The sequence below is a fragment of the Argopecten irradians genome, chromosome 8 (genome assembly GCF_041381155.1).
Source record: "Argopecten irradians isolate NY chromosome 8, Ai_NY, whole genome shotgun sequence".
Classification (NCBI taxonomy): Eukaryota; Metazoa; Mollusca; class Bivalvia; order Pectinida; family Pectinidae; genus Argopecten; species Argopecten irradians.
The window spans coordinates 40,565,336-40,581,036 of NC_091141.1; the positions used below are offsets into that span (position 1 = coordinate 40,565,336).

Below are 15,701 nucleotides of genomic sequence, written 5' to 3' on the forward strand. Positions count from 1 at the left end.
GTATTTCCAGTGCTAGTGTGAAGTTTCCAGACTACATGTATATCTGTCCGAATTACCGATGGTTCACTGTATATATATATACATTGCAGTAGTTATTAATTTCATATTTTGTCCAGTTGAAATATTACAAATTACAGTACCTTTACTACGTAATGTAATATTAAGTGATCCACATTTCGTCCATGGCTTTTGTCGGGTGGGCGACAATAAAAAACCAACAATGGACAGAATAAAGATTTATTTAGATAAGATTTTATTTACAATGTAGTGAGTATCTGCCATCCATTTACGTCATATACAGATTACCTTAAAGTATGTAAAATCTAAATGCTCGCGTGATGATAAATGTTAACAATAAAATTCCATGATTATAAATGTGTGATCTACCACTCAATTTAAGTTTAAGACCGTAAACTATTCATATATCTTTTAAACAGTGACTTTAACATTTGACCTGCGACCTTCTAATCTGTAAAGCGAACACAATGTATAATATATAGAATATTTGATTACCCGATTTTTGTTAATTATAGTGAGTGATTCTCTTTCTTTCACCTTTAAACCGGAAGAACAATCTCAAGGATTTCAATTTTCAATAAATGACCTTGACCGTTGACCTTTGACACGGAAATCAATGCAAAACAAACACATTTGGTAGGGAAAATATCTATAAATTTCGACTTTGATTGGTAGAGTAAATAGACATGGAATTTTCACTGTTTTCCAGAATTCCTTTTTCTCTGTCCTCTCTAACTCTCTGATAGGTAACAGGTTTTGTGATCGTGAAGAAAGTTTGACTAACTATGCCATTTTTTACTAATGCAGATACCAATGTCTTTCATTGTTTCTCAGATTTCTCCGAAAATCAGGTTCCTCTTCCGATGAACAGTTTTCGACTTTCCACACCTCCATTTGAACATGCGGTTACATTTTCTGAAATGAGAAAACAAATTGGAATTACGATTTCATCAGAGATTTTAAATGTTATTTCATCTGCCGTCATAATACCGTAGATATTAATGACAACAATACGGAATAAAAATATGTCTGTTAAGGGTTACATTGGCATAAAAATAGGGTCGGTAGGTAGGGATTTTTTTGTCTTGCATGACTATAATGGAATAATTAAAAACATCCGAGAAAAAGAAAACGAAATATAGTTTAGCATCACTAAGTTTCACAGCCTCTGAATCCCACACCCTGAAATGAATCCTGCGACAATTATACGTATTGGGGTGATAATGATGTCCTTAAGCTATGTTTAAAGTTGGGATAGGATTGGTTTTACAGTTTTTGAGAAACAGAGCTAAAAACAAAACTTTACAGTGAAATGTTGACGACAACGCCACCAACCCGGAAAAGTAACACGATAGTTTAGCCTTTGCGAACTATCGTTGCGGGCGATACCAAAACAATTACCATCATCGTAATTTTCACCACTCAATTTTCTAATGGAGATAATTCATAACTCTGTTTTGAAACAATTTTTATTTATCCGTGTATGCATAACGTAGCCCTCTCTCTGTGTGATGACTTCTTAGGTAAATATGTTTAAAAATAACGCGGCCGTTGCTTGATATTCAATTTAACAAGATGCTTTATGACAAAATTCTCTATGAATCAGAGACGTTTTTTGCACATTTTATGAACAGATTTAAAACGTGATTAACAACAAATCCACCATCCCGATGAATACGGGAGATGTCATATTAACTGACGGCTGAAGGTGTGCGATGGTCTACCGCTAGCCCTTCAAAGAATTGTTTACAAGTTTGAGGGCAACTACGGAACGGAACAACCCTCAAGAGACTCCAGCTTTCCACCTACTCTACACCTTAGCCCGCATGTCTTCAAAGTTAAAGGACGTTCGAGAACAGCTTTAGAACTGAACAACCCCCCAAGAGACTCCAGCTTTCCACCTTCTTTACATCCAAGCTCGTCCCTCTTCAAAGTTAAAAGACGTTCGAGAACAACTTTGGAACAGAACAATCCCCCAAGAGACTCTAGCTGTTCACAAATTCTAAATCATTTTACCTTGTTAACGTGAGGTAAAGCAAAACGCAGATAGAGTCTATCTAAAGAAATGATTAGCTGAAATCAGGCCGTGTGGAAGATATTACTGACTGTTTATTGTACCATTGGGATAACATGCTGATGAGTATGACAGTACGGTATGGCATCACTGTAATTATTTCAAGGTAACAAAGTAGTTAATACGTTATCAGAAAGGTCGAATGCTTTGTTTTCTTTCCAAAATTAATATTTTATTGTCTGTCAAATGAATGAAATTGCTTGTACTAAATCAAATGTTAAATCCATAATGAAATCGTCACCTTTAGTGTAGTAAATGCTAGCTCTGAATGACATGATTCGTTTTTATAAGAGGATAAGCAATATTTTGGCCTTAATCTCCAGCATCTTTATAATTAAACGTAATGACTAATTAGAACATATTCTCTTTCTTTTAGATAATGCAGTTTGTTGTGACTTTCCTATTTTATTTTTGAGATTTTACAGATTTTAAGGATTCCATCCGGTTTTGATTGATCGTAAGTGAAATGTGTAATTTTTCATCAATAACGTGTCCAAATGCTTGTTAGAAAACGACGGTTATGACGTTGATATTTTTAATTCTGCTTAATTCCTAGGATGAAGGTGCTGAAATGACTGAATAAGCCCTTGTTAACATATAATGGCTCCCGCTTAAGCCACCTCCCTTGCGGACGCTACATGTACAAAATGAGTGGAGCGCAGTCTAACGCAGAGAGAAGGGAACTCAAGAAAGGGAACCAATCTATTGTCAACATAGTGCGGCCATATGACGTGATGCTCGTCATCTTAAGCAGTAGGCTTCAGAAAGGTAACGTTATAAAGTGATAATTCTGCTATCACAATTCGACAAATGTATTGCGTTGAGGGAAACGGCGGATAGATTAACCATACATGTAATATGACCTGGCGAGATATGCTACTCGACATTTTTAATTTGATAGTGTACTTGAATGAGGTATTATCATAAATCAAAGTATACTAAAGAAACGCTATCACAACGGGACACAACTCGAATAAACAGAAGACACCTTTTACATGGTATAATATGGACACAGACCAAACCAACTATATCTTTACCTATAGCATTTGTTAATTATTTTGTCTTCAATCTCAATCTTGAATGTAAATCCTGTAATATATTAAGTATTATAAATGCACTTATCGTAATTAACCTGTTTTCAGGTGGATACGATGAGTTATCAACTCCGAGTCAATTAGGCCGATAATTATATATTATCTACTCCTGTATTTTCACACGAAACTGGAATCCTTAAAGAAATGTTTGAACTTTCATTCTAATCGAAAAGACCTCAAACGAATAATACATGGACTTGGTGACCTCCATTTCTTTGATAGATCTATGTCCAATTTACGTCCAAAAATGTCTTAAATGATTTGATTAGGAAGCAGTTCGAATATTTACATTACACATACCATCTTCTCCAGTTATTTTTATCGTTTGTACTTTGTATTTTTCTGGTCAGTATCGATCGAGACATTAAAGTGTATCTATATTAGGTTCGCATCTCATAAAAAGACAAAGCTATTTACGTTCACAACATATTTGGTGAGCTTTGCAAATGATCCCCTAGAGAAGCCTTACAAAATTAGATCTAGGGTAATTTACAACTATCAATAGAGCGGCCAACTATGAATTTGAAGTGCAGAAGAAGGTATTGCATGTGTTCAAATGGGAAAATGAAACAAATGAAACAAAAGAAAAAAGTTAAATAAAAAAATAAAAGAAAATGGAACCACTGCCATAGCAAAATATGTAAATGAGATAAAAGAAATAAAAAAGTAGAATATTTAATAATAAAAATAAGAAAATAAATAAATAAAGAAATAAATCTACAAAAACGAATAAATGAAATTACTTAATAACGATCAGAACAGAAATATTACCAGAACTACAAGGCTAAACAATCCAAAGCCCCTTAGAGATATAGATTTAGATACCACGTGACCAGACGTGGAAGGATAAGGGCCAGATCCTGAGATAGCTCACGGAGCTTAATCACTGAAGCCTATACCCTAGAGACTTCAGGCAGCGACAGTGATTAGGAAAGGTTTTCGATACAAAATGTCATCTTTTACCAGAGACATTCATGTAAGTCCGTAAATGTGTTTACATTTAACACTGCATATCTAACGCGCTGAAGTGTGTCTGAAATTGCTGTCATCTTTGGCGTTCATCAAAAGAATATGTGCACACTGTAAAGCGAATCATCATCTTTGCGGGAATTTAATTTGTAAGTATTCATGACAACAACTGTAACGACCTTTTCACGGCGACAAAATTTCGTGGTTTAGAGTCATACGGTTCTACTTAAATTGTGATAATAATATTTTTGTGTCGATTGATTTTCGCGAATTCTTAATCGACGAAATATAATCGCACGCAAAAATACGGTATGTATAAACTAGTATTGTACAGAAAATATAAAATGGATCAGTGACCAATAAATACCGTTAGAAATCTATGCGATAGCGAATCCGCGAAACAAAAAAAAAATCATATGAAACGAGGTCTTTATATGACAGAAAACAATGTTTTATGATATAACTTGTAAAAACAAACACAACAGTTTATATGTTTTTCTACATAGCAGTAGAGCAAAATCATTTACCATTTATTTATATATATTTTGCATTCAGAAGACTCTGAAAGTTCAAGGGCACAGCTTTCTGAATCGACGATTAAACATAGGTTGAGCATTATAGTGAAGGGATGGTATTAAAAGCCTTATCAGTCTATTAATCAATTTCAATTGTATCATTAGATGAAAATAGAACTACTGCCTCAAATTCCCAAAGGACATCGGACCGACGTGAATCGACATGTAATGACCATCATTGTGACATGGAATGGGGTTACACATTCAAGTTCTGGGTTAAATAGTTTTACACGTTTATTCTGACGCCTTTGAATTAAGTACTGGTTATGCATGCACCAAAAGTAAAATGTATTTTTGTGTTAGTTGGACATATATAAACACGATTATAATCAGTTATTGTTCAAATTATTGGTATCATTTATGCTCTGTCGGTAGTAAAGTATCTTTAAATATCAATATTATTTTTAACTTACAATAGAAATGTAATATGTCACACTACTGTAAAACGCTGAAACAAATGTCGATAAATGTCACTCAAACAGACGAAAACAAAAACTTGACAAATTTAACGAAAGATCACAAAGCAAACGGAGGAAAAATTAAATGTTCAAATTGGAAGATATCTATTGTTTGCGATAATAAAGATTAAATTTGTTCGTCAACAACGATTCGGTATGAGAATATAAATCTTCGCATTTCAGGTATGCACATGATGCCAACTGAATCATGAATATAAGATATTGTTTGGTTTGAATTATCATATTAGCGTTATTCTATACCTGGGTCATCTAAGGACGGCATCCCGTGTGTGCTAAGTGTTGCGGTGAGTGGATGTCTGTTTGGAGGCTGCGGTATATTCATGTTGTGTCGCCTTGTAAAAGCGACACTCTTACACATTTTTATAATGCTATCTCAAACAGTGTGAAAAGAGCCAGCAACACAAGTAAGATCATTTTATATAGAATGAATGGTTATTCTAAACGGTGTCAATGCTGTTTCGGCTATTGACATTCTTTCCAAGCCTCTTGATTCTCTGCTATTATATGATATTTCTTTGTGGTCCTTATGTGCACAACTTCCGTAAGCTCTAGTAGGTCTTAAATTAGTTCTGAAGTACGAATATAATACGAGTGTAATGAAAATATACAACATAACGATCTGAAAACTGGTTATTGTAGAAATTCTTCATAATTGTGTGGAATTAGACCAGAAGTGTTTCGTAAAGTGGTGATTATTTTCGTTCGCATTATCGAAAGTTATATATAGTCAATTTTGAAGTTGCGTAGGGGCACTTGGATTTCTATTAACGTATTAGACCTTTTGTGTTGTATAAACGTATATATACGGTATATATTGTATATTTTCTGATTTTCTGAATATCGTGATAATTTATTGTACATATAACCGTCTTATTTACTTTTAGGTTTAAGCAATTTGAATACAGAACATTTACTCCAGAACATAAAGGAACAAAGAAATGGGGGAAGGGAAGACAGAAGGAGAACGAGGATATTTAAGCAACAGAATATCAAATTTAATACTTATATAGGATTACTACTGTAACATGGGTAAATAATTACAAACCGTATATTGGATGAATTTGACACCCACAAAAGTACATTTTAATTGTACATTGCATAATCTTATTCTGATAATGATATGTTTTAAGGTGTTAGGAATTAGGGCCCTATATCTATACTGTCTTCGAATCATATTAAATCATCAAAAATTTTGTTTAATTATTTCATATTATCGACAAATGAAATAATCTTTTCATTCGAATGATTCTTTGTTTCCTAAGAGTATACGGTGAACGTCAAACCTATTTGTAAAGACAAGAGCCATATTAAATCATCAAAGTTTATGTTTGATTACATCAATATTATCGACAAATAAAATAAGTGATTCTATGATTGCTTATAACGAGCATTCGGAGAACGTCACACCTATGTGTAATGCTAAGAATTTAGGGAATGTTAGCATGTCTTGTCGCCAATGCCCCTTGAATTACATCATTAATCCTGTGACTACATGCACAACATGTCTGTAATCCTAAACTACCGTAAGTGCTGAAATCATGAAGGTTAAAACCGCAATGATATAACGCTAAGAGTAATGAGGACCTCCTAAACGACTTATTTACATAATGCGATTACTCTCAACGGCACATCACGCCCTTCTGCGGCTAATGCGACATTCATCGATTTTGCTGTAAAAAAACGGAAAATCCCATGCGCTTAATATCAGCTTCTAAATCAATCTCCATCTTAAATCCACTTCAGTCTCGCAGCGCACTCCATTAAGGACGCTTTACCTATCTAAAACATCCCTGTGTATTTATGTGCTCAAATTGTCCTCCCTGAAAATCATCGCGGTGTTAGGTCTTTAGATGTTTATATGATTTTAGGCGTCAAATTATACCAGAAGATACTAATGGATATCTCATCACTGGTTAATGAATGCATGCAGCTAAAATTATTTATTTTTGATGGCCATTCACCGATTCATGCGTGAGTTTAATGTAAATTAATGAATGCATGTAAATGGCCTTTCACCGACACATGTGTGAGTTTATAGTAGGTTTTGATTACAAAATGCCAGTTTTATAACTTGCTAAAACAGTAAAATATCGGATGCTCTTTTGTGTTAGTGAATTACTGGCCAATTTAATATAATGACATGCCGAAGCTATGTACGATAAAATCTAAATAGCATGTTAATCGAATTTGTCATAGCTAGTTTATTACTTGGATTTGATGGCATTTATAATATTTTTTCCATAAAAAAACGAAACTCTACAAATACGTCGTCACATCGAAGACAAAGGCTGCAATGTCTAGATCGGTGACTCTTAGTTATATATACCCGGTCACACCATAACACGAAATGTATGGATTCCTTGAACGGATAGGTTCGCCGAGAACAATCCATTTAAAAATATATACATGTTTTATAAATATATGGCTTCCTATGTAATGAGGCATAATCGCCAACTGAATCCTTACTTCACGAATATGTACATTATTATAATCGATAGACAGTCTGATTTAATTTTAAGTGCGGAGTGTCGACAAAGCAATGTACACGTAATTACAAGGAAACGATAACATAATTTGATTCATTTTGCTGTTTTGCCGTCTGGCGTAGTACTAGACAATTAATGTGCGGTAATTAGGATGATGGTACAAAACATAATACGACCCGCGTTATGTAATTAAACAATTAATTTATTTCGATAAAAGTATTCAGAAGGTGATGATAAAGTGAAGTATAAGTGACAAGGTAGTAACGTTTGCGTCACAATTATCAATCCTGTTTTACAGTTACCATATTGAATATCAAAAGTCGTTTCGTATAGGTAATGGGCCTTAAAGAATAATAGACGTACTTGTGTTTGAAGACATTTTCAGCTTAATAGGTAGAATATATTCACCTAACCTTCTTAAACTTTTAAATATTAAGTTGAAAAATCAAATTGTTTATAATTTGTTTTGGTTTGAATTTATTTACTGAAGACTTCACTAAAGGTCGTTCTCCCAGGTATATGATGTATAGATTACATGTACGTCTTGGGTAGGTGAATATGTTTGGGATTAAATTGGTTTCGTGTCTCCATGCGATAGCGGGATTCTTCTTTACAATTTAACCTCACTGAAGTAAACTATCAAATATCATACTGAACAGCAGCAGCTTCATCGCGATGATAGTATGGCGAAACATTTTCTCAGTTCCTCAATGATGTAAACATGACCTGAATTGACCACTAGTTTAGACTCTAGTAGAGGACCATCATAGAGGATAGAGGAGAGACATAGAGGACAGACATAGAATGAACGAACGCTACGCATATCGCACGTGCAATCTAAATATATCTCATTGCTGCTTAGATAATGCTACCGGTTGCGGTGGATGCCCTTGTGAATTACGCTCCAATTACACAAACTCTATACTTCACGTAAAACCAATGTCCATACTGGGTTTCTATTTGGAAACGTATCGTGAAAAAGATAATTAGTTAAGATCAAAGAAAAGGTCACAGAAGACATCAATAAGACATCGGCGGCCTCAGGTGTAGGACGTGAAATTAAACTGGAGATATATATGTCCTTGCAGTATTGTAGCCCATCTGCGTTTAATCAGGATGTATGTTATTCAGAAAAAAATATATTGGCAACAGATTGATTTCTATATAATGCACAGGAAAAATATAAATTACAGTTGTTTTTACAGCTGTAGAGAGTATACAGTTACAGCATTTGATATCATTATGTATCATAATTGGGGATGGACCAAATGTAATTACTGTATTAACAAAAATATACGTACGCCCATCCCATTCTTCGTTTGTCGAGAGCAGCGATATCAGAGTCTAAAATGGTATCAATGACGTCATCCTGATCTCTGAAAACTAGATTAAAAAATCCACTTATTTCGGTTCTAAGTATGATAAAATAAAACTGATATCACTAATGTTGTAGATGCCAAAAATGAAACTAAATGAGAGATTATTTTTTATTATTGCTGCAGAGAAAAATGTAAAATTCTCATAATCTAAATCTAAATGATACAAATACTTTTCTCTCTCTGGAAATCATTCATTTACGAATTCACTTCATGTGCCTTATGTTCAAGACAAAAACGATCTTATTGCAGCGTTTCCATCTGTTGTCTTACCTGAAGCCATGTGCACTGATGACGTCATGAATAATGTACATACTAAGAACATGATGGTGAGTCGGCACAAATATCGCATCATCTACAATATAAAAAATGATAGCGGATGTAAAAAAAGTGCTACCCTGTATCCCACTGCAGCGTTAGTCCAAGTCAAGGTCTGTTACTGAAGCAAAAATGGTGTCATTTCTAATACAATAAAGATGTATCTTAACGCGGCAAGACAACAATTATCAGCCAAGATGTTTTATGTCCGAAAGAAAATTACGTGTGGTGTTTTTTTTTACTCTGCGAAAGGACACAAAATGGCTGTTTTACATTCCACACAATTTGTTTTACAGCATTTGATAAGAAACGTAATGTCATGTTTAGCGTACAGCTATTTCTGGAATGGCTGACCGTCTGGTAATTTCAAGGCCATGCAGAACTGTAAAAGGTATTTTGAAAAAAACGTAATTAACTAACACTAATGGTTAGGAAAATTGACCATCAGTTAATTTTAAGTCAATTTGATTTCCAAAATAGATGGTATTCAACTAAAAGGTAAATATAAACAAAATAAGATATAGGAAAATTAATTATTAAAGGAGATAGATTTTAATGTGTTATGATATTTAATAAAAGGAATTAAAATGAAAACAAAAATGAATTAAAATATAAACAAAGTTTTGTTGGGACACATCATAGATGTTAAAGGGATGTCTTGTCGATTGACTTGTTTTTACAAAGATCTTATTGTACAGTTTAAACACAATGGCTCTTCTCTACTTGTGCTTCTGATATTTTCTCAATTTCTAAATGCCTTCGAATATTGCGCAAATTTACTGCACACCGAAATAATTTGGTTAACAGAATTATAAAAGAGAAAAAAAATCTATCTTCTTGATGCCGACAAAATTTAAAATCAACATTACCTATGCATGATGCAGTGTATTTTAAGATTGTTTACTTTAAATAAGCATGTGATGAACTTTACAAAAGTCGTGTTTTCGTATGCATCTCTTCTTTCAGACATACGACACAAAATTGACACTGCAGAATTTCAATCTAATGGACGGAAATATCATATATAATTTTTAAATCTCTCTAATGGAAATTTGATGTCTTCATTCCGTCTAACTTTAAAGTACTGAAAATTTTTGATCATTAACATTGGTTTATTGGGTTTTGTGTTCTCAAACAAGTTTTTATCGCTACCAATTAGATATGATATAACATTCTATACAGATTACAATGGTATCGGATATCAGTTTCGTTTTGGCACGTCATCCCCGTATATATAGAAACTAATGACATACTTTGATGACCACAGATGTTTATGGCTGCCGGAAGTGACGTCATAGATATTTCGCAATAATGCTGCTTCCACGTGTCGTTCGTCATTATCGTTTCCTTCACTTTAACAGACGATGTAGCTTAATTGTCTGTGAGTTCCGCCATTTCTTGTGTTTGACAGATATTTTATTTGACACCTTAATGAGCTTTGATTTAGCGTTTTGTGAGTTCAAAAACTAAAGTTAAAAATCTTTCATGCATGATTTGCAATCATTCAATAAATCTATTTTTTGTATTGTGATTCTTAGATTCTTAGTTTATTCGTGTTCGATCGTCTAAGTCATTAATGATTGCCGGTATATTATGGTTATGTGGTATGATCAACAGAGAAACGGAATTATGTTTTGATTTTCTAAATGTGATGCTAAAATATAACTATAAAATGGTAAATCCTCAAACAATTCAACCAGGGAAATATTCTTCATTGAAGTCGACATTAGGCATACTTACCTTTTTATCCATGCCAAACAAATCAATAAAGTAATACGTCCACTAATAGACACATTTAGGTATTCTCTTTGACGGAATACAATCGTCCTAGGAAAACCCACGTGTCACCGCTCTATCGTGTCACAAACGGTATAGGGCGGTGACTCGTTGGTTTCCCACGATGCGGAATACCAAAGAAGTAAAAGTTCACAATGATAAAGCGAAATGGACTTCTTGCTGACTGATATCTCAATAACTATAAAAAAGGAACCCAATCTCGGTCTAAGAACAGAATTAACACTTTTCCCCATCTCTCTTGCGAATGAAATAGGGATAACGCGACCCCAGGAGAAACGCTTCTGTAGTTGATTTACATGTAGCTTGCGTTGCGTTATCAAATTCATCTTTACCGTAATCATATTACAGTCGTATCAAAGGATAAAAATGACTAACTATTACAAAAATGCATACTAGGTGGTGATATGTCCTTAAATCTGGATAATATTGCGCAAAACATGTCCAAAACAGATCTAATTGTGACGGGTGCCGTCACATAAAGTTCCCCCAATCTCCACAGAGCCTAATTTGACAAAAGTGACCCCCCCTGAATGATGACGTGGCATTGTTTTATCGGTAATTAAATTTGATTTCGCAGAAGAAAAATGCTTTTTGAAAAGTCACATCATTTAAATTTAATATATTAGGCACAGCAATGTCTATAATTATATTAGATTTGTGTTCTCAACCATGTTCCTTTTTATGCAATTTTGTTCAGTTGCTTGCCATGGCGGCCATCTTGGTTCCTGGTCTGCAAAAGTTGCACATCTTCAGGTCACTAAAAATGACCACAAAATAGTTTTATTTCACTAGTAACAATACGATTTATGACTTAAAAATACAACAAAAATGATCTTGGACCTAAAACGGACGCATCTGTAGATCACCAGGAATAACCTCACAAAATGTCATGACGATCCGACTTATTGTTTTCGAGAAAATGGTCGGAAAAGGTCGCGGCGAAAAAAGATAACCAGAAGAAGAATAAGAAACGGAGTAAACATAAGAGTTCCCCAATACGTTGGGGGAACTTAACTCTAAGGTTGATTTTGTATAAGCAATCCTTGCGATTCTGATTCCATTGCCACCCCACCCCCATTCACACAAATGATGGACATAATATGGAGATTTTGAAAGAATATGATTTATGAGTTTGATGATAATGTATTATCTTTCAATCGGTAGTAAACGACCATATTAGGCAAGATGATGCTGGTAGTTGATGACTTTGACACACGGTGATTAAAATCATATGCACGGAGTTGTGCAGTTTTTATAACACCTGCATTGTCATTCCTACATCATAACATTGTTCCGAACATTTGTTTCAAAGAATAAAGAACATTTTCAATATCTAAAATATTAAAAGCGTACGTCTCTGTATGACTGAGAAATGACATCTCTTCAAAGAGCTGCCTCACTTTTCCACTTACAAACAATTGAAAAATGGGTGATTCAAAACAGGAGACAGTATTCAGATGGCACGTCAAAAGAATCAAAAGAACGAAAACTATCAGGCATAAAATATTTTCATTTTCTTGTCTAAAAGGCTAATTTGGAATAAGTTCAATGTTATATATTGATAGTTATACAGAAAAGTGGTAGAAAGACGAATTATTTTCACTTGGGAGTCGATGAACTGTACTCTTCTCCGAATTTGCACATTACAGTTATCTTGCAGGTAGGTATTGATTGTGACGTCATGTGTTTGCGAGCGTAACGTCATACTTTTCAGAGAAAATTACGCAAATTTCGCTCACAACATAATTGCGTCACAATAGATACATACCTGCAAGGGAGGTAACTCTGTGATAAGCAAAGACAGAATGCCGGTAATATTCAAACAAGTTTAAGTTTCATAGTAGCTTATAAGAAAAAAACCCATTTACGATGACAGTTTGTATGTCGATTTGTTTGCTATTTCATGATACAACAAGCAGTATTCACGAAAACAATTTAAAATTATCAACATATCGTCAAAAATTATGTAGTAAGACTTTTCCAAAGCCTGGAACTGATTTTGAAAAATCATTATACAACTATCGATACCATATCCTTACCAAAATAATCATACTATGCACAAAGTAAAGTATTTGGACTTATCTGAATTCTAATAGACGATTGAAACTCAAATTTGTAACCTGTTTTGTAACCGGACTCAAAGAACTAATATTTTTTCTTACCTAAAATACAAATATGTTTTGAAAAGCGTGTCAGACAGGGCGCTGTGATAATCTTTACTGAACGTACACCGTAAATATTAAAAAAACGATGTTACAATGTAAAACGGTAGATATGTTAATTATTTGCTTTTATTTCCAAGTTTTGTTTTATCTGTCATGATTTATTAAGACTCCTATTATGAAGCTATCTGAATAAGTAGTTGACGTCATAGTACTTAGCATTTAGTATCGACCGGTCTTATATTGTATCGCTTGTCAGCTCAGTATTCTTTCAATTGAATATGGTTAAAATTTGATTTCAATTGATGTATTTACAGGTTTTTATTGTATTTTAAAAGATAATTATCGATAAAAACATTAAACAACATTTTGAAAAGATTGTCTTAGAAGTATTAACTGTATGTTTTCATGATTTTTTCCCTGTGCTACTCTTCAATCTGTGTCAAATTGGTAGACATGTAAACGCGCATTTTGTTTTCCATGATACATTTTTGATGGCGTGAGCTTAAGGACCTGTGCAGATGTGCTTAACTCGATAACATAAAACCTCTTAGCTGCAATATACAGTATATACCCACTAAGAATTGAAACTACCTGGTTCACTATTTCAGATTACGACATGGATCACACATTCATGTACATGTAAAAGTTCAGGATCAAGTAAAAAGTATCGATAGTTCATCTGACAAGAACCAAAGTCACGTAAGTCTTATCGACGGATAGGCGGCAGGGCAAAAAAATATTATTTTATGTATAGTTCTAAAATCAACGATGCATTAACTTATTTGTGCCTTATTAGGTAAATGAAGCATACATGTAAACGTTTTGACTAAAATAGATTACAACAAAAAATTGAAAACAATAACATCGCCAAAACAACACACACAAAAATAACACACACAAAAATACACACACTAAAAACACAAAAATGAAAAAAAAAAACCAAAACATTTACATCAATGTTATTCCGCTTCTGTGCTATTTTTGTTTTGATATAAAAGTTTACATAAAAGTTCCTAGTTATTGATGAAATATTACAATACTATAAAATAAACTAAAATTAATCTATTATATAGATATCAAACAAATCTACTTACCTTCAATAAATGCACTTGTTTCTAATTGATGCTTTGAAGTTTCTAATTGATGCTTTGAAGTTTCCAGTTGATGCTTTGAAGTGTTACAGCCTGTTGTGTCAATAGACTTGCTACAGATGTGACACGTTTTCTGCGGAGCTAACAGGAGACCAATGCCGCCTGCTCAATAATGGTATGAGGAGAGAACGATCGCACGAGCTAGTTTTATTGGTTCATTCTCAGAAAGGCTATTTACCGGATGAGACGTACTGATAGGAGTAGATAATGATGGCTTAAAAGTTAAATAAGGAAAGTCAGATATAGAAAAGATTCGCAAAGGATTGCCTTTCTCATTTCATGTCATGTGCGAAAATATAATATCTATATGTACCATTAAAACAAGTTTTTATTTCTGATGATTAACCCCGATTATCAATGTAGCTGATCAACTACAAGAGAGCTTATTTCGTCCCCAGAGTGTTATAATTCATGTTTTGATACGCCCGTCCTGCTTAACACTGACTGAAACTATTACAAATTGACATTCCTTTGATAACTATACAGCGGAACCACAGTGATACTTCGTGTTATTAGATAATTAAAGTTGAGGTTACGTAAATAATGCTCGGGATTAACAAAATATTTAAGCTTTGATGTCACCTTTTTTAGTTCTATCGTCGTATGAATAAATGGCTTACAAACTTTTGTAAAAATCCGGTAAGATCAAATATGTTTAAATGTTCGATTCAATTGACATTTCAAGAGATTATTGTTTTCCATATCAATAAGCAACGTTAATTTCTTTATCGTGACATCACGATAACGTTTTCGGGCCCTTCTCTGATTTTTTTCTTCTTCATGATGGTATGAAAAAAGAATTGGTCAATCCAGTCAGAATAGCGAAATCAGTATGAAAACATAGAACAAAATTATCATTATGAATCACGCAGTGGCTTTGAAGTTGTGAGTTCCATTTAGAGAAAATCGACCATAGTTGCAATAATAATTTATCAATAGTTTCATGTAATTATGCTTACAAGGATGTCATTTTTGTCAATTCCAATTATGCAATCTTACACATATGTATTGAACTGAAATCTAGAATAAACATGGAACAAAACATGAATAAAATACTTTAATTTAGATATCATGTCACTTTTCGTTATCCGATTCTAATCGTAAAAAAATCCATAGAACCTTGAATATATTTTAAAAAAAAATCCATTTATATGAATTTTTTCTTAGAATTTATTTGAAAAATTACTTCAAAATTCGAA

General features: G+C 33.5%; 1 long non-coding RNA gene across 2 annotated transcripts; it reads right to left on the minus strand.

Annotated features, from left to right (window-relative positions):
* Positions 1–236: 236 nt before the first annotated feature.
* Positions 237–14,918, minus strand: LOC138328998 (uncharacterized). 2 transcript variants are annotated; one of them, XR_011209388.1, is made up of 4 exons: positions 14,446–14,918; positions 9,345–9,426; positions 8,997–9,078; positions 237–933 (listed from the first exon to the last, which is right to left on the minus strand). It is a non-coding gene; the product is annotated as an uncharacterized lncRNA (long non-coding RNA). The 2 variants fall into 2 exon arrangements; XR_011209387.1 differs by lacking the exon at positions 14,446–14,918 and having other exon boundaries at positions 9,345–11,166.
* Positions 14,919–15,701: the final 783 nt, after the last annotated feature.